Raw genomic sequence first — 21,963 nt, 5'->3', positions numbered from 1 at the left:
TGACTAGTGGAATAGACACACTTTAGTCCAATGGAGGTACACATATTAAATTGTTAACAATTGGGCAGTGGCAATTGGCATAGCTTGTATGACTAGTGGAATAGACACACTTTAGTCCAATGGAGGTACACATATTAAATTGTTAACAATTGGGCAGTGGCAATTGGCATAGCTTGTATGACTAGTGGAATAGACACACTTTAGTCCAATGGAGGTACACATATTAAATTGTTAACAATTGGGCAGTGGCAATTGGCATAGCTTGTATGACTAGTGGAATAGACACACTTTAGTCCAATGGAGGTACACATATTAAATTGTTAACAATTGGGCAGTGGCAAGCAGTGGTAATTCGCATAGCTTGTATGACTAGTGGAATAGACACACTTTAGTCCAATGGAGGTACACATATTAAATTGTTAACAATTGGGCAGTGGCAATTGGCATAGCTTGTATGACTAGTGGAATAGACACACTTTAGTCCAATGGAGGTACACATATTATATTGTTAACAATTGGGCAGTGGCAATTGGCATAGCTTGTATGACTAGTGGAATAGACACACTTTAGTCCAATGGAGGTACACATATTAAATTGTTAAACATTTAACAGTGGCAAGCAGTGGTAATTGGCATAGCTTGTATGACTAGTGGAATAGACACACTTTAGTCCAATGGAGGTACACATATTAAATTGTTAACAATTGGACAGTGGCAATTGGTATAGCTTGTATGACTAGTAGAATAGACACACTTTAGTCCAATGGAGGTACACATATTAAATTGTTAACAATTGGGCAGTGGCAATTGGCATAGCTCGTATGACTAGTGGGAATGACTGCAATAGCTGGTATCGAATCACTTTAGTCCAATGGAAAAACGCATATTAAATTGTTAACAATTGGGCAGTGGCAAGCAGTGGCAATTGGCATAGCTCGTATGACTAGTGGGAATGACTGCAATAGCTGGCATCGACTCACTTTAGTCCAATGGAAAAAACGCATATTAAATTGTTAAAAGTGACAAGCAGTGGCAATTGGCATAGCTTGTATGACTATTGGATTTTTATACAAACAACAACATCCATTCCCTTCGTATATTATTATTTTAATATTGCATATACAAATGTTGGGAATGCACGTTCTGTAAGTAGCATATTCCAACAAATTATAATTTTGAGATCACTGTCAGCGTCAGCTAGTTTCATTAATAATCAATTAAACTATTCGCAAATGCAATTCCATTATATCAAGTGCAATAACTGCTTGGGTGGCTAGTTGATATTTATACTTGTACAAAAGCTCAAAAGCTTTCGGTTTGTTGTTGGTTCGTTTCGCTTGTTCAAGTTGAAACGGGCAGAACTTTTTATACCCTCCACAATAAGGAAAGACACAGATCTTCTATTCATTATAAATGAAACATACAAATATGAGATTTAAGCCGTTAATGGCTTTAACTTTTTTCAATAAAGTCATAGAGGAAAAACTAAACTCTTCTTATACGCTGATTGTCCATTGAAAACATCTAGTTTTCTTACTCCTAATTGGTAATTAGGTGACTCTTTGATACCCTCCACCATAGATGGAGGTTATATGTTAATTATGTTATTCACTTTGTAACACGTCAAACTATTCGTAGAAGACAACAAATAATATATGGGGATCCTTTTCAAAAATTGGTTATTGATTTCCTTTATTTTTTGTTGTTGTCTTGATGTCGCTCCTCAGCAAAACATTTTAGTGTATTTGCAGATTTTTTAACTAACGGTTTATCCCACCTTGATAAAGTCGATTGATTGCAGAGATCATCAACAATTCACTTGCCTTCGGAAGCCAATTGAGCGCACACAAGTTTTTTGAGTCTTTTACTTTTTTCTCTGATTGATTGATTGGACCTTTAATATTGGTCCTATTTTCAGTTTTTTTTGTGTTTTTATAAGCTATCTTATAAACAAGTAAGCAAAGGCTATAGTCGGGACGGGGCCGACCATGTGATACCCTACACCACTACACCTGTGCATAAGCTGTTCACTGGTAAACATTTCTTTTAGGGAATACAATCCGACTGCCACCAAACATAATATGCCTCTTTCTCTCTGGGACCTCCATAAACAATCAAAATTCGTGACCATCCGATCAAAATTGCGACCTGTAGCGTGATTGCAAAAAATGGAAGAATTGGATGCATTACCAACTATTGTGGTATCTCCCTTGTTTGACCACCTTCGCCAACCTACTTTACACCAATGTACAGGTAATATTTTCTTCTTCCATTGACAGGCTGTGCCGCTGAAATACCCCTACTAGAAACCGATATATTCACAAAGAATAAAACTTTGAATTTCTCAAAAAAATCAATAGGCTTCTATCTCTGTGGGCCCCCATCAACCCCCAAAATTTCGTGACTATCCAATTAAAATTCCAACCTGTAGCGTGATTACACTTACATCAACATATTTTGCAACAATATAAAGGAGATATTTTCTTCTTCCATTGGCGCACTTTCCTTTTGGAATACTGCTACCAGAAGCGGAGATATTCGCATAAACAAACGTTGACTTTTATCCACAAAAGCTTTTTGCTTATTCCGACTCCTGAATATTGTCCGACTATCACCAAGCTTAATAGGCTTCTTCCCCTGTGGAACCCGCATCAACTCCCAAAAAATTCGTGACGATCCGATCAAAATTGCGACCTGTAGCGTGATTACAAAAAAAAAAAAAAATCGGAAAATGGAATGCATTACCGGCTATTGCGATATCTCTGTTGTTTGACCACCTACGACAGCCAACTTTACTTCGTTGTAAAGGTGATATTTTCTACTTTCCTTGCCAGGTTTTGCTTTTGATATACCTCTTAAAGAAACAGAGCTATTGACTTTTAAAATAAAACGTTGACCTTTTCCGAAATAAGTTTTTGCCTATTTCGACCCCCGAATATTATCCGACCATCATCAAAATCATTAGGCTTCTTGCTTTGTGGGACCCCCAATAACTCCCAAAATTTCGTGACGATCCAATCAAAATTGCGATCTGTAGCGTGATTACAAAAAAATCGGAAAATGGGATGCATAACCGACTATTGCGATATCTCCGTTATTTGGCCACCTACGCCGACCTAGTTTGCATCATTGCAAAGATGGAATCTTCTACTTTCATAGCCAGGCTTTGCTTTTGAAATTCTCCAACCATAGCTGCGATATTCGTCATTATAGTTAAAATCTCAAAAATGAAAATTTGGGTTTTATTTGCGACAATTGTGATATCTTCGTTGTTTGATCACCTACGAGAACCTACTTTACATCATTAGAAAGGTGATATTTTCTACTTTCATTGTCAGTGGTTTTACTTTTTGTATACCCTATACATAAGCTGAGATATTCGCTTTGGAAAAAAACGTTGTCATTATATCCACCTAAGTTTTTTGCCCTTTTCGACCCCTAAATATTATCCGACCAAAACCAAAATCAATAGGCTTCTTCCTCTCCGGGACCCTAATCAACACCAAAAATTTGGCGACGATCCGATCAAAATTGCGACCTGTAGCGTGATTACAAGGTTTAGATGGACAGACGGACGGACGGACGGACTGACGGACGGACACACATAGCCAGATCGACTCAGCTCGTCGAGACATTCATTTTGGTATATATAAGTATGGGTCTACGACCATTATTTCGATGCGTTACAAACTTTTTTGGCAAAACCAACTTATAATACCCTCCCCACATAGTGGTGTAGGGTATAATAAAGTGCGGTAAAACCATAAATTGTCAACTTAATATAAAATCACACCCCACCCCTAAACACCAAGTTTACATTTTTTAAAGCATAAAATTCCTTAAAATTGGAAGGACGAAGAATCTAGCAACGCGGACGATGACGTTCTATCATATTGATTTGAAAGACGAATTTGGTGCTGTTCCGGTGTTTCGTGAGATCTCAACGTTGACGATCTAATCCGTTGACTATTAAGACGAACTTGCCGTTGTTCAGGTGTCTCGTGAGCTCTCAACGATGAGGATCAAATCTGTTGGCTATGAAGGCGTACTTGCAGTTGTTCGGATGTCTCGTGATCTCTAAATCTTGACGATCTAATCTGTTGACTTTGAAGTCGTACTTGCCGTTGTTCGGGTGTCTCGTTAGCTCTCAATCTGGACAATCTAATTTGTTGACTGGAATGTCGTTCATTTTGCTGATTAGATGATTCGTTCGTTCGTGATGTAGACGCTAATAATCGTTGAGTTGCAAGGCGGACATTGTAGTGTTCAATTCGTTCAGCAGCTCTTGAAGTTGATGCTCTATTCCGCGCATTTGTGAGGCGAAGTTCACTCTCTTGTGGCGTTTCCTGTATCCTTTGAGACTGGTAGAGACAATGCATTTTTAGTTTTTCTGCTTACCGATCACTTTTTTGGAGGCATGTTAATATGTTATAATTCACTTTTTTATTTCACTTTCACTATGCACTTAAAAAAAACTTCACTTTCACAACTTCATTTCGACACTTGTTGAATGACCCAAATTGATCAATGAACACCTATTTGTACTACGTATTTTTCAAAACTTTACGGTCAGGTACTAAAACATCCTTATCGAATTTTGAAAATATATAGTCTTCATTACTTTCATGAGATGTAATTGGACATATATATCATGATTGGTGCATCAAATACATGAAATCGGCCGAAAATATATATGGTAGCTATATTCAAATCTAAACCGATTTTAATATAATTTAGAAGGCTTATTTTGAGACAAAATTGCGTCACACATTCCAAATTTCATTGAACATACATAGCGTGTTTGGTGAATCAAATTCATGAAATCGGCCGAAAATATATATATCCAAGTCTGAACCGATTTCAGTATAATTTGACACACTTATGTCCACACCATATTCTGTCACACATTCCAAATTTCATTGAAATTGGACATGCACAGCGTGTTTGGTGCATCAAAGCCATTAAATCGGTCGAAAATATATATAAATTTTAACCGATTTCAATATAATTTACCAATTCGTTTTGTAGGCCAATTTTCGCCACATATTCCAAATTTCATTGGAATTGGGCTTACATAGCGTGTTTGGCGCATCAAATACATGAAATCAGCCGAAAATATATATATATGGGAGCTAGATGTAAATCTGGACCGATTTCAATATAATATGACAAATTGTTTTGTAGATCAATTTCCGCCACATATTTCAAATGTCATTGAAATTGGACATACATAAGGTGTTTATTGCATAAAATACATGAAATCGGCCAAAAATATATATTGGAGGTATATCCAAATCTGATCCGATTTCAATATAATTTGGCAAACTAATTTCTAGGATCAATTCCGTCAAAGATTCCAAATTTCGTCAAAATTTAACATACATGGCGTGTTTGGTGTAGAAAATACATGAAATCGGCCGAAAATATATATGGGAGCTATATCCCAATCTGAACCGATTTCATAATAGTTTGGAACATTTATTTCTGCAATAAATTCCGTCACACATTCCAAATTTCATTGGAATTGGGCATACAAAACGTGTTTTATGCATCAAATGCATTAAATCGGCCGAAAATATATATCCAAATCTGAGCCGATTTCAAATTACTTTGGCAAATTTATTTTTAGACCAAATTCCGTCACCTATTCCAAATTTGAAGACTGTATCGATAATCGTTCGTTAGATATCAGCATACAAAGTCTACATTTTTTGGAGGTACCTCCGATCCTGAGGCTATATCTCCAGATCGGGGCAGAATTTTTATATAGCCTGTGACTCTTTCAGGCCATGTGGTAATATGCTCTGAAAGTTTCAGGAAGATTGGTTCAGAGGTTTTTGAGTCCATAAACTTCAAACAAACAAACGTACAAACATTTTCCATTTATATATATCAAGCTTTTTGTAGAAAATTAACTTATGTTGAAACTGAGGTATGGGGTATTGCAACACGCGATCAGTTTTACTATATCATAACTTTTGACAGCATTTCGGTAAAATAAACTGTTTTAGCCCGATTCACCGAGGGGTTTCTAAAAATAATAATTTGAGCGGAAGCTGTGGTCGTACTAATGTAAAAAAATCGGAAAAAATCGTTGAAGAAAACGAGTTTCATTATGTTATTTTCCAATTAGTGGTTTTACAACACAATGTAGAGCTTAATGCTCAAAGGAGAAGTTAAAGAGTACACTTCAGAGTTGAAGTTTCTAATGTATGATTTTTTAATATATCCACTGTATCTACCTCAAACGGATGCTGACATTTTGAAACCTGAAAAGTGGGGTTTTTTGAAATTTTGCTCTAATCGGGACGCGCAACAGGATTTCCCTAAAAGCTTATCATTTGATTGTAGTGCTCGCCATTTCGCATTTTTTAATGTATAACATGAGGGTGTAGCCCTCACAGGATCACAGTAATCTGCGCCCAAACACGAAATTTTTGTGCGTAAATTTTTCTCAAAAACCTATTTTTTTTTGGATTAAAATTTACAAACGTCATTTGATTTCCGTGGAAACCCGCGTAAATTTGCAAAAAATTATTTTGAAAATATCGCATATTAAAACGCGTTTTGGATGTGTCAGTTCTACTTAAATAAATAGATCGATACGAGAAAACAGATATTTAAAAACTATCGTAAATCCAGAGATATAATAGATTTTTTCTAAAAATTGAGTGCGATGCTACATCCACGGTTCTTGATGGATCGCGTTGAAACGGCATAGAATGATGTATTTTTTAATGGTGGTTATTGAAATCGGATGCGCTTAAAATGTAAATGAACTTCGCGGAAATTATGACCATTTTACTGTATTTTGCACCCTAATATGCAGCAGATGCTACATCGTGGCCGCCAAATAGAATTTGACAAACTTTAAATCAAATAAGAGGGATTGATTCGCTGTGTTGGAAAATCGGGTGCGCATCATGTCATTTTCATAATTACGCGGTTTATATGCGTTTCAAATGTTGTAATATTCAATATAACATTATTTTAATGTTATGCCACAATTGGAATTCCTTGTGATTTAATATAATGTTCTAAAAATATTCGCCAATAGGAAAACTATAAGCGACAAATTTGTTACAACGGAATATCATCATTATTGCGTGAAATTTTGACGAAAATGCCGAAGAACTCAAACATTTTTTCTCCATCTTTTCCTATAAAACAATAAAAAAATAAAATTAGAATAATATGATTTTAATTTTTTCGTAATATTTTCTTCGTATTTTTGCAAATAACATGAATACTATAGCTCCAAACTTCACGACTTACGTTTCATTTTATTCCTCACAATTTCTGGATGCTGCTATATTTTTTTTATATTTTTTTTGTAAGTATAAGCGTTATTGTTTCAAAAATATGTTTGTAAATACGTGAAATGATTTAACAAATTTAATTTTTCGCGAATCCATTGAGACTTTGCGATTATTTTTTGCATCATCGCAAAGGTTACGAATTCAGTTAACGATAATTTTTTCTAATTATCATAATTAAAGCGGTCATATATTTTGCGCGCAACGATCAAAGTTAGTAACGAAAACAGATTTGGAATGCGGTTTTTTTTCTTAATCTATGTACCAAAAATCATTGATGTAGTATCAAAAATTTTTTTTGATTTTTTTGAAATGGAAAAGACTTTTTTAGACATTTTTCCTGATATATAGATACCGCACAAATTTCATTGAAATAAATATGGGAGCTATAGCCAAATCAACACCGATTTCAATACTTATTTCTACACCAAATTTAGTTACACATTGGACATATCCCAGCGAAAAGTTTGCCTCCAAAGAGGCAGTTAAATGATATGTACAAGTGATTTGGAAGTGCATCAAATTATGGATTTTCACTCATGATTTTTACAAGGGAGTTACTACTGAAAGAGGCACTCCATTGCACCGCATTTTAACTGACCCTTTGGCATTGCATTTTAACTGAACCTTTGGCACTGCATTTTAACTGACCCTTTGGCATTGCATTTTAACTGACCCTTTGGAGTAGAATATGAGGCAGTCCAGAGCACGTGTTTTGAATAACAAAATAAAATGCATTTATTAATTGTGTAAAACAAAAATATTAATAACTTTATTAAATTAACACAAATTATGAAAATTCTCTATTGAATTCAATCGCTAACATGTGTGTGCTCTTCGTTTAATCCAAGCTTAAGTGCTTTTGCTTCATCTGCTAAATGGGTTTGATATTGTCTTCCCATCACCAGTTAAGATTTCGACATGTACTCCAACAGCACTCCATTGGGAAAGTTTCTTCTCGTGAGTTACCGGAAAAATGTTCACAAATTAAATATTATTTAGTTTGTATTAACAAATGTTTGGAAATGTTAACACGATTATCTCCTTTTGGAAATGTATTCCGGTGCCTGTAGAGATGTACAAACTGATTTATGTACATGTAGGGATCTCTAACAACTGCTAATAAAATGTAGTGAACGGAGTGCCTTTTTCACGACTCCGTTTGCACTGCATCCGGATGCTGTTAAATTGTGAGGAATTGGAGTGCCTTTTTCACGACTCCGTTGAACTGCCTCCGGATGTTGTTAAAATGTGACAAATGGATGTGATTCTTTGGATTGCTTCCAAATGCGGTTAAAATGTGGGGAATGGAGTGCCTTTTTCACGACTCCGTTTGAACTGCATAAAAACATGCCGTGAAAGAACTAGTCTACATTGCACTACTTCCAATTTATTTTGCTGGGATATAGCGTGTTTGGGGCATCAAATACATGAAATCGGCCGAAAATATATATAGGAGCTATATCCACATCTGAACCGATTTCAATATAATTTGGAATACTCATTTCTACAACAAATTTAGTCACATATTCCAAATTTCATTGAAATTGGACATACATAGTGGGTTGGGTGCATCAAATACATGAAATCGGCCGAAAATATATGTAGAAGCTATATCCAAATCTGAACCGATTTCAATATAATTTGGCATACTCATTTCTACAACAAATTTTGTCACACATTCCAAATTTCATTGAAATTGGACAAACATAGCGGGTTGGGTGCATCAAATACATGAAATCGGCCGAAAATATATATAGGTGCTATATACAAATCTGAACCGATTTCAATATAGTTTGACAAATTTATTTTTAGACCAAATTCCGTCACACATTCCAAATTTGAAGACTGTATCTGTATCTGCAGTTTCCTGTACGTTTGGCATTAGCAATGACTATAAATAAATCCCAAGGACAGACTCTTCGTGTATGCGGCCTAAATTTAGCATGTTCTTGCTTTTCTCATGGTCAGCTCTACGTTGCATGTTCACGTGTTGGTAGACCGGACGATTTGTTTGTTTACGCTCCTGAAGGAAAAACAAAAAACACTGTATATCCTAAAGCATTACAATAAATACTTTACTTTAAATTTTTGAATTTGATTTCTTTCTGATTTCAAAAAATCCGTAAAATTTCAAATGCATATCAATCTAAAGGGGTAGCGAAACGCACCGATTCAGCTAGTTAATTATATTATTAACGAACAATAAACATTTATTTTTAGGGCACCACAAACAGCAAATAAAATATGTATTCCGTAACAAGCGCTATTTTTGTAAAATTTATGATAGCAAATCATGAAGATCATGAATATGTGGAACTGTCAGAAGTTAGGGAATCCTCAATAACAGTATACTTTGATGAGTTTTCATCAAATGCGGAACGTACCACTCAAATGGAGTGTGAAGATGTGGAAATGTCAGAAACGATGGATTCCTCCACAACAGAATTTTCATCATATGAAGAACGGGTCCATCCAGAGGGGTGTGAGGATGTGGAAATGCCAGAAGCAATGGATTCCTCGGCAACAGTGGACTTTGAAGAGTTGTCATCAAATGAAAAACTTCCCACTCTAATGGAGTGTGAAGATGTGGAAATGCCAGAAGCAATGGATTGCTCGGCAACAGAATTGTCATCATATGAAGAACGGGTTTATCCAGAGGAATGTGAAGACGTGGAAATGTCAGAAACGATGGATACCTCAACAACAGAATTGTTCTAAGATGAAAAATGTTCAACTCCAATGAAGTGCGATGGATTCCTCGACAACAGTGGACTATGAAGAATTGTCCTTGATTTCTCGGCAAATGAACATATGAAATGTGGAAACTTCCACTCCAATGGAGAGTCGACAAATTTCTTTTATTTATTTTTATTATTATACATATCGTTTTATACAAAAATACTATTTAATAAATACACCTGCCATTACATTATGTTATGTTTTTTTTTTCAATTCAACAAACTTGTTGCAAAATATGTAAAATTACAACAGTAATAAATCTTGCCTATAAAATATTGACAGTGGGAAATTGTTGTCAGAAATAATTCGGGTACGCATTATTTGCAGAGGCTTAATGGTAATAATTGCTTCAATATTGTTGCTTGAAAAAATCAACTAATTGATTTGTGTTTTTGGAGTCAAGGAGAATTTGCAATAGTCCCCGAAACAAAATTCATAAGAAGGGCTGATAAACAAGTGATAAATAATAGGAAAAATAATGTATTTTTAATAATAATTTATGTATTGGGTAGTTTTTGGAATGGGCATTTGAGTTTGTTTGGGGAGCTGCCTTTAACACCAGTTAAAGGTAGTGAACTAACATGTGTCGCGCGTTCACCCATAAGAACCTTAAAACTTGGGTTTGGGCGGCGGGTAAACCCTAAAAAAAGAAGTCTGCTATGAAAAAACGATAGAAAAGAAAAACAAACCCCTCTAAAGTTGACAACCGCCTCAAAAGTTTTAAGGCCCATGATCTGCGAATCTGCACCTGGAATGTTCGCACTCCTTATAGAGAAGGCGCAGTTTACGCATTGCCAGATGTGCTTGAAAAGTGGAACCCTATCATATTACCTGTCCAATTGTCCAAAATTTAAAGATATAGCAGAAATTGCTAAACAACGCCAATTTTCAAATTTAAGAATATTTCTTAAAATGTACTGTATATATGTAATTGTTCCACAAACATCCCAGTAGGGACAAGGGAGCCTTCTCTCATAATGAGAGCACCCCGATTAATATCAGCTCAATGATATATAGACAGCGGAATTTTATGTAACACATATTTTTGTAAAATTTGCATATTTTTGGCTTCCAATTAAATTCCAATCGAAATATATCACATATGCAAAAATATGCGAAATGTATAAATTATGCATATGCAAATATTATTTTTGCATATGGAAAAGTTCTGTATTTCACATATTTTCGTATGCTACATATATTTCAATAATATCTTCTAAAATGTTTATGTGTACATTTTTCTGTTTGAAATTCACTTCAGACAAGTCAATAAAATAGAGAAATCTGTAACCAGAGCCACAATCTTCAAAATGTTGAAAATGGGGAGCTTTCGTTGTATGGGAGCTATATGAACGCCTAGACCTATACCGACAAATTTCAGATAGAAAGTTTAATACCCCCAATGAAGACTTAATACCAAATTTTAGCCAATTCGGAGGGATATTGAGACCATAACCTTCAAAGTACAGAAAATCGGTAGGTTCTGGTTATGGGAGCTATATGAAGACGTGGACATATAACGACAAATTTCAGGTGGAAAGTTTTTTACCTCCAACGAAGACTGAATATGAAATGTCAGCCATTTCAGTTTGATATTGAGGCCACAACCTTCAAAATACCGGATATCGGGAGGTACGGTTCAATGGGAGCTATATGAAGACCTGGACCTATACCGATAAATTTCAGGTCGAAAATTGTGATGAACGAATACTTAATACAAACTTTCAGCCAATTCGATGGGATATTTAGGGCACAAAGTCTTGCATATGGTTTAGCAAATATGTTAAAATATGCAAAAAATTAGGTCCAGACTAAATGTCCGTTCTAAAATTATTTATTGGTGCCACCATGGTACAATTGTTTGCACACCCGCCTTGCACGCTGAAGGTCGGGAGTTCGATTCCTGGCCAGCAAACATCAAATTTCCAACGGTGGCAAAATACCCCTCAGTAAAGTTGGCGACATTTTCAGAGTATTTCAACCATGTACAACTTCTCTACAGGTGGTGTTTTAAGACATGCCTTTCGGACTTGGCGATAAACAGTAGGCCCCATACTATTGCTGTAATATGAATCGTGGTGCACGCCCTGTCCCTTCTGTGATGTTTGTGAAACAATTATTATATTGTTATTTAAACTAAATGTGATAAGGTTGCAGACTTCAAAAATTTATTTCTTACAATGAGCGTATTTGTCCAAAAAAACTTTGACTTGCTGAAAGCTAACTCGCAGGGTAGTGGTGTAGGGTATCGTATGGTCGGCCCTGTCCTACTATAGCCTTTGCTTACTTGTTTAAATAATTATTTTATTAATTAATTAATTGAGTTTGTATTGAAAATTAATTCTAAAAACTTTCATAAATAATGCCTTTTGTCCCAAAAAGACAATAATACATAAAACTTATTTTAGTTATAAATAGGCAAAAGATCATTTATTCCTGCAACAGGAATTATTTTTTTGTGAAAATTTTGTGTTTCTCTTCACAGAATTTTTTCAACAAAAATTTTTGCAATGTGGTTTGTGCCTGATCTTTTTTATTTATTTTATTCGATATCAATACATAGAAAGCCTTCAAAGCCAATTTAACTTAACTTTAATTTAACTGTTTTATTAATTGAATATAATAAACATCATTTCAGTCATTAATAGGCAAAAGTTTCATTCATTCTTGCTACAGGAAATCATTTTTGAGAAAAGAAGATAAAAATTCATAGTTATCATCCAAATATAAAAACGTAATCTCTGTTTGATTTTTGTGAGTATTTTTATTTTTTTAAAGAGTATATTTATCTATTTTTTAACGACTATCAGCCCTAACCTCATGGATTTTTGAAGAATATTCTTATAATGAGTATAATATATATTTATTTTATCAGCCCTTAACTCGTGGATTTTTGAAGAATATTCTTATAATGACTATCAGCCCTAAACACGGGAATTTTTACATAATAATTTTTAACGACTTGAAGCCCTAAACTCGAGTTTTTTTGAAGAATATTTTTTAACGACTATCGGCCATAATCTCGTAAATTTTTAAAAATATTTTTTAAATTATTTCTATAATTTCTTTTCTCTGGTTTTTGTTATCAAATTAAAGATCAAGAAACATCGGTAACATCAGTCGGCACACAATTTAACTACTAAATATTGCTATTCTGGGTCACAGATCATTTATAATTTCTGTCAGAAAACAGTCAGCCTCACCAAAAAGTTTCTAACGATCATATGGACAATAAAATTCTCTACAACATTTATTCTCAAGATTATTTCCTCATGTCCATAAGTTTTAAGGTATCGCACACATTGTATATGATATGCACAAATAAATCACATTAGTCCGCTCAAAATAGACATGCGTATAAGGGGGAAATAGCAAAAATTCCCACAAAGCTGAATTTTGGTGGAGAGCTAGGATTAGCCATTACAAGCAACGTCCTAAAAGTCCCCATCTATCCCATGTGTGCAAAACAAGTTATTCGGGGTCAAAGGTCATTTTTGGAGGCATTATTCAGTTTTTATACCCTCCACCATAGTATGGAGGGTATATTAAGTTTGTCATTCTGTTTGTAACACATCGAACTAATCATTTGCGACCCTATAAAGTATATATATTCTTGATCAGGATAAAATTCTAAGACGATCTAGCCATGTCCGTCTGTCTGTCCGTCTGTCCGTCTGTTGTAATCACTCTAGCGTCCGCAATAATTGAGATAGAGTGCTGAAATTTTGCACGCGAGGGTCTTTTTTAAATAGGCAGGTCAAGTTCGAAGATGGGCTATATCGGTCCACTCTTTGGTATAGCCCCCATATAACGGTACCTCCGAATTTGAGGTATTTTGACGTTCTTCGCCACATTTGCAGACCGAATTAGCTAAAATTTGGCACTTAGGGTTCCTAGTGATCAACAAACTTATATTCCAAAGGATATGGGCATAGGTCCATGTTTTGGTATAGTCCTCATATAACGGTACCTCCAGATTTTCGGTATATTGAGCATTTTAGTTAAAATTTTTAACCGAATTATCTGCAATTTGACATTTGAGGTTCTCAGTGGTCATAAAACATCTCCACCAAGCATCGTCAACATAGGTCCATGTTTTGGTATAGCCCCCATATAACGGTACCTCCCGATTTTCGGTATATTGAGCATTTTAGTTAAAATTTTTAACCGAACTAGCTGTAATTTGCCATTTGAGGTTCTCAGTGGTCATGAAACATCCCCACCGAACATCGTCAACATATGTCCATGTTTTGGTATAGCCCCCATATAACGGTACCTCCCAATTTTAGGTATTTTGAGAATTTTAGCTACAGTTTTTAACCGAAATATCTGTAATTTGACACTTGAAGTTCTCAGTGGTCATAAAACATCTCCAACAAAGCATCGTCAACATAGGTCCATGTTTTGGTATAGCCCCCATATAACGGTATCTCCCGATTTTCGGTATTTTGAGAATTTTAGCCACAATTTGTAACCGAAGTATCTGCAATTTGCCATTTGAGGTTCTCAGTGGTCATGAAATATCTCCACCAAGCATCGTCAACATAGGTCCCTGTTTTGGTATAGCCCCCATATAACGGTACCTCCCGATTTTCGGTTTTTTAAGAATTTTAGCCACAATTTGTAATCGAACTATCTTCAATTTGCCATTTGAGGTTCTCAGTGGTCATGAAATATCTCCACCAAGCATCGTCAACATAGGTCCATGTTTTGGTATAGCCCCCATATAACGGTACCTCCCGATTTTCGGTATATTGAGCATTTTAGTTAAAATTTTTAACCGAACTAGCTGTAATTTGCCATTTGAGGTTCTCAGTGGTCATGAAACATCCCCACCGAACATCGTCAACATAGGTCCATGTTTTGGTATAGCCCCCATATAACGGTACCTCCCAATTTTAGGTATTTTGAGAATTTTAGCTACAGTTTTTAACCGAAATATCTGTAATTTGACACTTGAAGTTCTCAGTGGTCATAAAACATCTCCAACAAAGCATCGTCAACATAGGTCCATGTTTTGGTATAGCCCCCATATAACGGTATCTCCCGATTTTCGGTATTTTGAGAATTTTAGCCACAATTTGTAACCGAAGTATCTGCAATTTGCCATTTGAGGTTCTCAGTGGTCATGAAATATCTCCACCAAGCATCGTCAACATAGGTCCATGTTTTGGTATAGCCCCCATATAACGGTACCTCCCGATTTTCGGTTTTTTAAGAATTTTAGCCACAATTTGTAACCGAACTATCTGCAATTTGCCATTTGAGGTTCTCAGTGGTCATGAAATATCTCCACCAAGCATCGTCAATATAGGTCCATGTTTTGGTATAGCCCCATATAACGGTACCTCCCGATTTTCGGTATATTGAGCATTTTAGTTAAAATTTTTAACCGAACTAGCTGTAATTTGCCATTTGAGGTTCTCAGTGGTCATGAAACATCCCCACCGAACATCGTCAACATAGGTCCATGTTTTGGTATAGCCCCCATATAACGGTACCTCCCAATTTTAGGTATTTTGAGAATTTTAGCTACAGTTTTTAACCGAAATATCTGTAATTTGACACTTGAAGTTCTCAGTGGTCATAAAACATCTCCAACAAAGCATCGTCAACATAGGTCCATGTTTTGGTATAGCCCCCATATAACGGTATCTCCCGATTTTCGGTATTTTGAGAATTTTAGCCACAATTTGTAACCGAACTATCTGCAATTTGCCATTTGAGGTTCTCAGTGGTCATGAAATATCTCCACCAAGCATCGTCAACATAGGTCCATGTTTTGGTATAGCCCCCATATAACGGTACCTCCCGATTTTCGGTTTTTTAAGAATTTTAGCCACAATTTGTAACCGAACTATCTGCAATTTGCCATTTGAGGTTCTCAGTGGTCATGAAATATCTCCACCAAGCATCGTCAATATAGGTCCATGTTTTAGTATAGCCCCCATATAACGGTACCTCCCGATTTTCGGCATTTTGAGAAATTTTGCCAAAATTTCTAACCGAACTATCTTCAATTTGCCATTTGAGGTTCTCAGTGGTCATTAAACATCCCCACCGAACATCGTTAACATAGGTCCATGTTTTTGGTATAGCCCCCATACAACGGTACCTCCCAAGTTTCGGTATTTTGAGAATTTTAGCTACAGTCTTTAACTGAAATATCTGTAATTTGACATTTGAAGTTCTCAGTGGTCATAAAACATCTCCAACAAAGCATCGTCAAGATAGATCCATTTTATGCTATAGCCCCCATATTTTCGGTATTTTGATAATTTTAGCTGCAATTTTTAACCGAACTAGCTGTAATGATCGGTATTTTGCGAATTTTAGCTACAATTTTGTCTATTCAAAAATAATCGTCAATAAAGGTCCATGTTTTGGTATATCACCCCATATAACTGTACCTCCCGATTTTCGGGAATTTTCAGTGGTCACGAAATTTCTTCACTAAAATTCGTCAACATGGGTCCATTTTTGAGGGTCTACATTGTTTTGATGAAAGTACCCTCAATTTGACTCTTGAAGTTCCCTGCAGCTATAAAACTTTTCCGCCAAAAAATTTAAAGATAGGTTGACTCTTTGATTTAGTTCCGTAGGTGGTACCTTTCACCTACCTTTCTTGGGGAAGAAAGGCCTTGGTGAGTATATTATGAACCCCGAAGGACAGATCCTCCGTGAATCGAACTTCCGCGTTATGGCGTGATGAAATTTTTGTTAGAGACCCTGTGGGCCATCAGGAATTAGCGTTATATCTTTGTTCACTGTTACTTAAGTGCTCACCAAAAACAACAAAAAAAGATATAATGCTAATTCATGATGGCTTACATGTTCTCTTGCAAAAACTTCATCACGCCATAACGCGGAAGTTCGACTCACGGCGCATCTGTCCTTCGGGGTTTTTAATATACACACACCAAGGGCTTTCATCTCCAAAAGGAATTATCTCTGCCCCAACATTTGTGTTCACAGTGTGTTTTAAGCAATAGTGGGAGGCAGTAGGAGTCTATCCGTTGTCGAAAAGTTGTTCCACCTAAAATTGTGAAAGGACCCTAATTATTCCATTTTAATTAAGACTATTTTATGGTGGAGGGTATAAAAAGTTCGGCCCGGCCGAATTTAACGACTTTTTACTTGTTTTTTTTTTAATTTTTCTCAAAAACGGTAAGACTTAGCAAAAGCCGGCTAAAGTAAAAGTTGTAGATTCAATAATTGTCTACAAGAGTGGTCTTTATGATTCTTAAAAAAGACTTACCATTTTCGAGATATTGCGATCTAAAGGTCAAATAGAGAATTAGCCGCGTAAGTACATTATGAGGCGAACCGGTTAAAGTAACGATACTATGTGTTAGATACTTCCGTAAGCTTTCAAACGATATCCACTTTGCAGTAATCGGTTCAGTAAAACCAGGTCTAGCCCGGTTTTTAAATTTTGCCTTTCGGGTCGAATAACCGGCGAACCGGATCCGCAACCGTTGAGAATTATACATTTCCGTAATCAGCGCAACAAACCCAACCTTCCGACAAAACTTGAAAAAAATCGGAGAGTTTTCGTTGGGGTCATTCCCGTTGGGCTTTCGATTATACATGTGGGTTAAATGGGCTATTTTTGCATAAAACTCAGCAAAAATCTTCATTACAAACCTCCTTTCCCACCCATTATTTTAACAAGGGCATGTCGCGTGAAGTATCTGGTTATTTTGTAACCACTGAACAATGTAGATGGTAACCACTGAAATAAGTAGATACTGAGTAGATTCTGACTACTTATTTCAGTGGTTACAAAATAACCAGATATTTCGCGCGACATGCCTTTGCTATAATAATGGGTGGGAAAGGAGATTTGTAATGAGGATTTTTGCTGGGAATGACTCTAACATTGAATAACTATACTAAACACGCTCCGATTTTGTTGGATTTTTTTTTTTTGAAGATAGCTATAATTTCTCTCTTCAAGAAAATATATATTTTTTTGGGGACAGACCCGATTACTTCGTATCGCATATTTCCCTTATAAGTGCATAAAAATCATGTGTTTTTAAGAACAGCTATATCTCAAGAATGGTTCCTCCTAGGAAAAAATTATAAAAGTCAAACTTGTAGATAATTTGCCTGTCTACAATATTTACTTTAGTCACTTTTTGATTAGATCAACCGTTTTCAAAAAATAAATCCGAAAACCTAAAAAACCCTTAAAATTTGACCTTTGACCCCGAATAATTTTTTTTGCACACATGGGATCGATATGGACTTTTAGGTCGTTGCTTCTAATGGCAAACCCTACCTCTCCACCAAAATTTAGCTCTGTGGGAATTTTTGCTATTTCAATGTCTATTTTGACCGGACTACATATCGACGCCTCCAAACAATAGTATGCTAAGTCGACTTAGCATGTTTCAAGTTCTTTACATTTTTATACCCTCCACCATAGTATGGAGGGTATATTAAGTTTGTTTTTTCGTTTGTAACGCATTGAAATACTCATTTGCGACCCTATAAAGTATATATATTCTTGATCAGGGTAAAATTCTAAGTCGATCTGAGCACGTCCGTCTGTGGTAATCACTCTAGCATCCACAAAAATGGAGATAGGACTCTGAAATTTTGGGAAAATGCGTCTTTTGTTTGCAGGCAGGTCAAGTTCGATGATGGGCTATATCGGTCCACGTTTTGGTATAGCCCCCATATAACGGTACCCCCCGATTTACGGTATTTTGACGTTTTTAGCTACATTTTCAGACCGATTTGGCTATAATTTGAAATTTAGGGTTCTTAAGTGTCAATAAACATATATAACAAAACTTGTGGACATAGGTCCACGTTTTGGTGTAGCCCCCATATAACGGTACCTCCCGATTTGCGGTATTTTGATGTTTTTAGCTACATTTTTAGACCGATTTAGCTATAATTTGACATTTAGGGTTCTTAAGTATCAATAAACTTATATAACAAAAGTTGTGGACATAGGTCCACGTTTTGGTATAGCCCCCATATAACGGTACCCCCCGATTTACGGTATTTTGACGGTTTTAGCTACATTTTCAGACCGATTTAGCAATAATTTGACATTTAGGGTTCTTAAGTGTTAATAAACTTATATATTAGAAGTTGTGGACATATGTCCACGTTTTGGTACAGCCCCCATATAACGGTACCCCCCGATTTACGGTATTTTGACGGTTTTAGCAACATTTTCAGACCGACTTAGCTATATTTTAACATTTGGGGTTCTTAGGTGTCATTAAACTTAGTTAAGAAAACTTGTGGACATAGGTCCACGTTTGGTATAGCCCCCATATAACGGTACCCCCCGATTTGCGGTATTTTGACGTTTGTAGCTACATTTTCAGACCGATTTAGCTATAATTTGACATTTAGGGTTCTTAAATGTCAATAAACTTATATAACAAAAGTTATGGACATAGGTCCACGTTTTGGTATAGCCCCGATATAACGGTACCCCCCGATTTACGGTATTTTGACGGTTTTAGCTACATTTTCAGACCGATTTAGCTATAATTTGACATTTGGGGTTCTTAAGTATCAATAAACTTATACAACAAAAGTTGTGGACATAGGTCCACGTTTTGGTATAGCCCCCATATAACGGTACCCCCCGATTTACGGTATTTTGACGTTTTTAGCTACATTTTCAGACCGATGAAGCTATAATTTGACATTTGAAGTTCTTAAATGTCAATAAACTTCTGTGACAAAACTTGTGGACATAGGTCCACGTTTTGGTATAGCCCCCATATAACGGTACCCCCCGATTTACGGTATTTTGACGTTTTTAGCTACATTTTCAGACCGATATAGCTATAATTTGACATTTAGGGTTCTTAAGTGTAAATAAACTTATATAACAAAAGTTGTGGACCTAGGTCCACGTTTTGGTACAGCCCCCATATAACGGTACCCCCGATTTACGGCATTTTGACGTTTTTATCTACATTTTTAGACCGATTTAGCTATCAATTGACATTTAGGGTTCTTAAATGTCAATAAACATTTATAACTAGTGGACATAGGTCCATGTTTTGGAATAGCCCCCATATAACGTTACCGCCCGATTTCAGGTATTTTGAGAATTTTACCTACAAGTTTTAACCGAATTATCTGTAATTTGAACATTTGACATTTGAAAGTCTTAGTGGTCACCACACCTCTCCACCAAAAATTGTCAAGAAAGCCCCCATATAACGGTACCTTCCGATTTTCAGTAATTTGATGATTTTACCTACAATATAAAACCGATCTAGCAGTAATTTGACATTTGAAGTTCTTAGTGGTCACAACACCTCTCCATCAAAAATTGTCAACATAGGTCCATGTTCGGATATAGCTCCCATGTAACGGTACCTCCCAATTTTCAGTTATTTGGCAATTTTAGCTACAATTTTTAACAGAACTAAATGTAATTTGACATTTGAAGGTTGTAGTGGTCACCACACATCTGCATCAACAATTTTCAACATATAACGATACTTCCCAATTTTCGGTACTTTGAGGATTTTACTTAAAATGTTTAACCGAACGTAGGTCCATGTTTTTGTATAGCCACAAAACAAACCTCCAGATTTTCCGTACCTTAGCTTTATTTTTTGGACGAACTTTCTGTAATTTGTTCATTTAAGTTCATATTTTCGTATAGCCCAGATACCTCCGAACTACCTGTTAATGACATTTGAAGTCCCCACGTTATGTACCGATTTTCGATATTTTGAGGATTCTAGCTAAATTTTTTAACCGAATTAGGAGCTATTTGACATTAAAGGCTCCCATCAAAAACTGTCAACATAGGCCCATGTTTTATTATAACCCCTATATAACAGTACCTCCCCAATTTCTAGCCCACCAAAAATTGTCAGCAGTTAGATATAGGCACCATAAAAAAGGAACGAACGAAGCATTTTATGTACATTATCTGACATTTTAACGTACTCACTTAAAAGTTGGGGACAGGATTAAATATTTTATGGTGGAGGGTATGAAAAGTTCGGCCCGGCCGAACTTAATGCTTTTTTACTTGTTATATTTAGCGTCCTTTAACTTAAATTCTGTCAAATTTTGGTAAAGATCGGACAATCCGAACAGAAGTTATAAACAAATATTTACTTAGCATAGTACTCAAGGTCAAAGAAATTTCCAAACTTTTACAGCTTCTCCTGCAAAACTCGCTTTTCAGAATTAGCAAACTATTATTTGGAGGTGTCGAACGTCCTTTAACTTAAATTCTGTCTAATTTTGGTAATGATAGGTCAATCCGAACAGAAGTTATAAACAAATATTGACTTAGCATAGTACTGAAGTTCAAAAAAAATTTCCAAACTTTGAGAGCTTCTCCTGCAAAACTCACTTTTTAGACTTAGCATACTATTATTTGGAGTTGTCGATATAACGCAACACATAGGCCCAACTGGAAAACTCTGTTTCTGTAATATGCTCCATTTTCTTTTGATTTTTTTTTTAATCAATTTTTGATAAGTCTTGCCATTTTTGCGAAAATATAAAGAAAATACACCCAAAAATGGAGTTTGATCCCGAATAACCGTTTTTTTTTGTTTGTCTACACAGAATCGATGCCCACCTCTCCATCCAAATTGAGTTTTGTAGAACATTTTGATATGTCCTTCTGATACCCATTTCTTGTTTGACTGATCTATTTGGGCATCTCTCTGTGTGTTGAAGTTTTCTATCAAAATATACGGATCTATTTTACACAATCTCGAATAGCCATTACACTGTCTGTTGTACTTCGCGTTTCGCAAATGACTGCAATAGCGGGCATCGACTCAGAATCGACTCACTTTAGTCCAACGGAAAAACACATTAAAATTGTTAACAATTGCGCATTGGCCAGCGGTGGTAATTGGCATAGCTTGTATGACTAGTGGATTTTG

General features: G+C 35.8%; 1 long non-coding RNA gene across 1 annotated transcript in view; it reads right to left on the bottom strand.

Annotated features, from left to right (window-relative positions):
* LOC141392772 (uncharacterized) overlaps window positions 1-21,898 on the bottom strand; it is a 58,814-nt gene extending 36,916 nt beyond the window's left edge. Inside the window, exon 1 of the long non-coding RNA XR_012409867.1 lies at window positions 21,420-21,898. This is a non-coding gene — a long non-coding RNA (uncharacterized lncRNA). The remainder of the gene's footprint in view (window positions 1-21,419) is intronic.
* Between the last annotated feature and the right edge of the window lie 65 nt (window positions 21,899-21,963).

This window comes from Musca autumnalis, unplaced genomic scaffold (assembly GCF_047663935.1).
Source record: "Musca autumnalis isolate F117 unplaced genomic scaffold, ASM4766393v1 scaffold_2, whole genome shotgun sequence".
In the NCBI taxonomy this organism is placed as follows: Eukaryota; Metazoa; Arthropoda; class Insecta; order Diptera; family Muscidae; genus Musca; species Musca autumnalis.
Note: the sequence above shows the minus strand (reverse complement) of the source record. Positions and strands in the feature narration are given on the sequence as shown.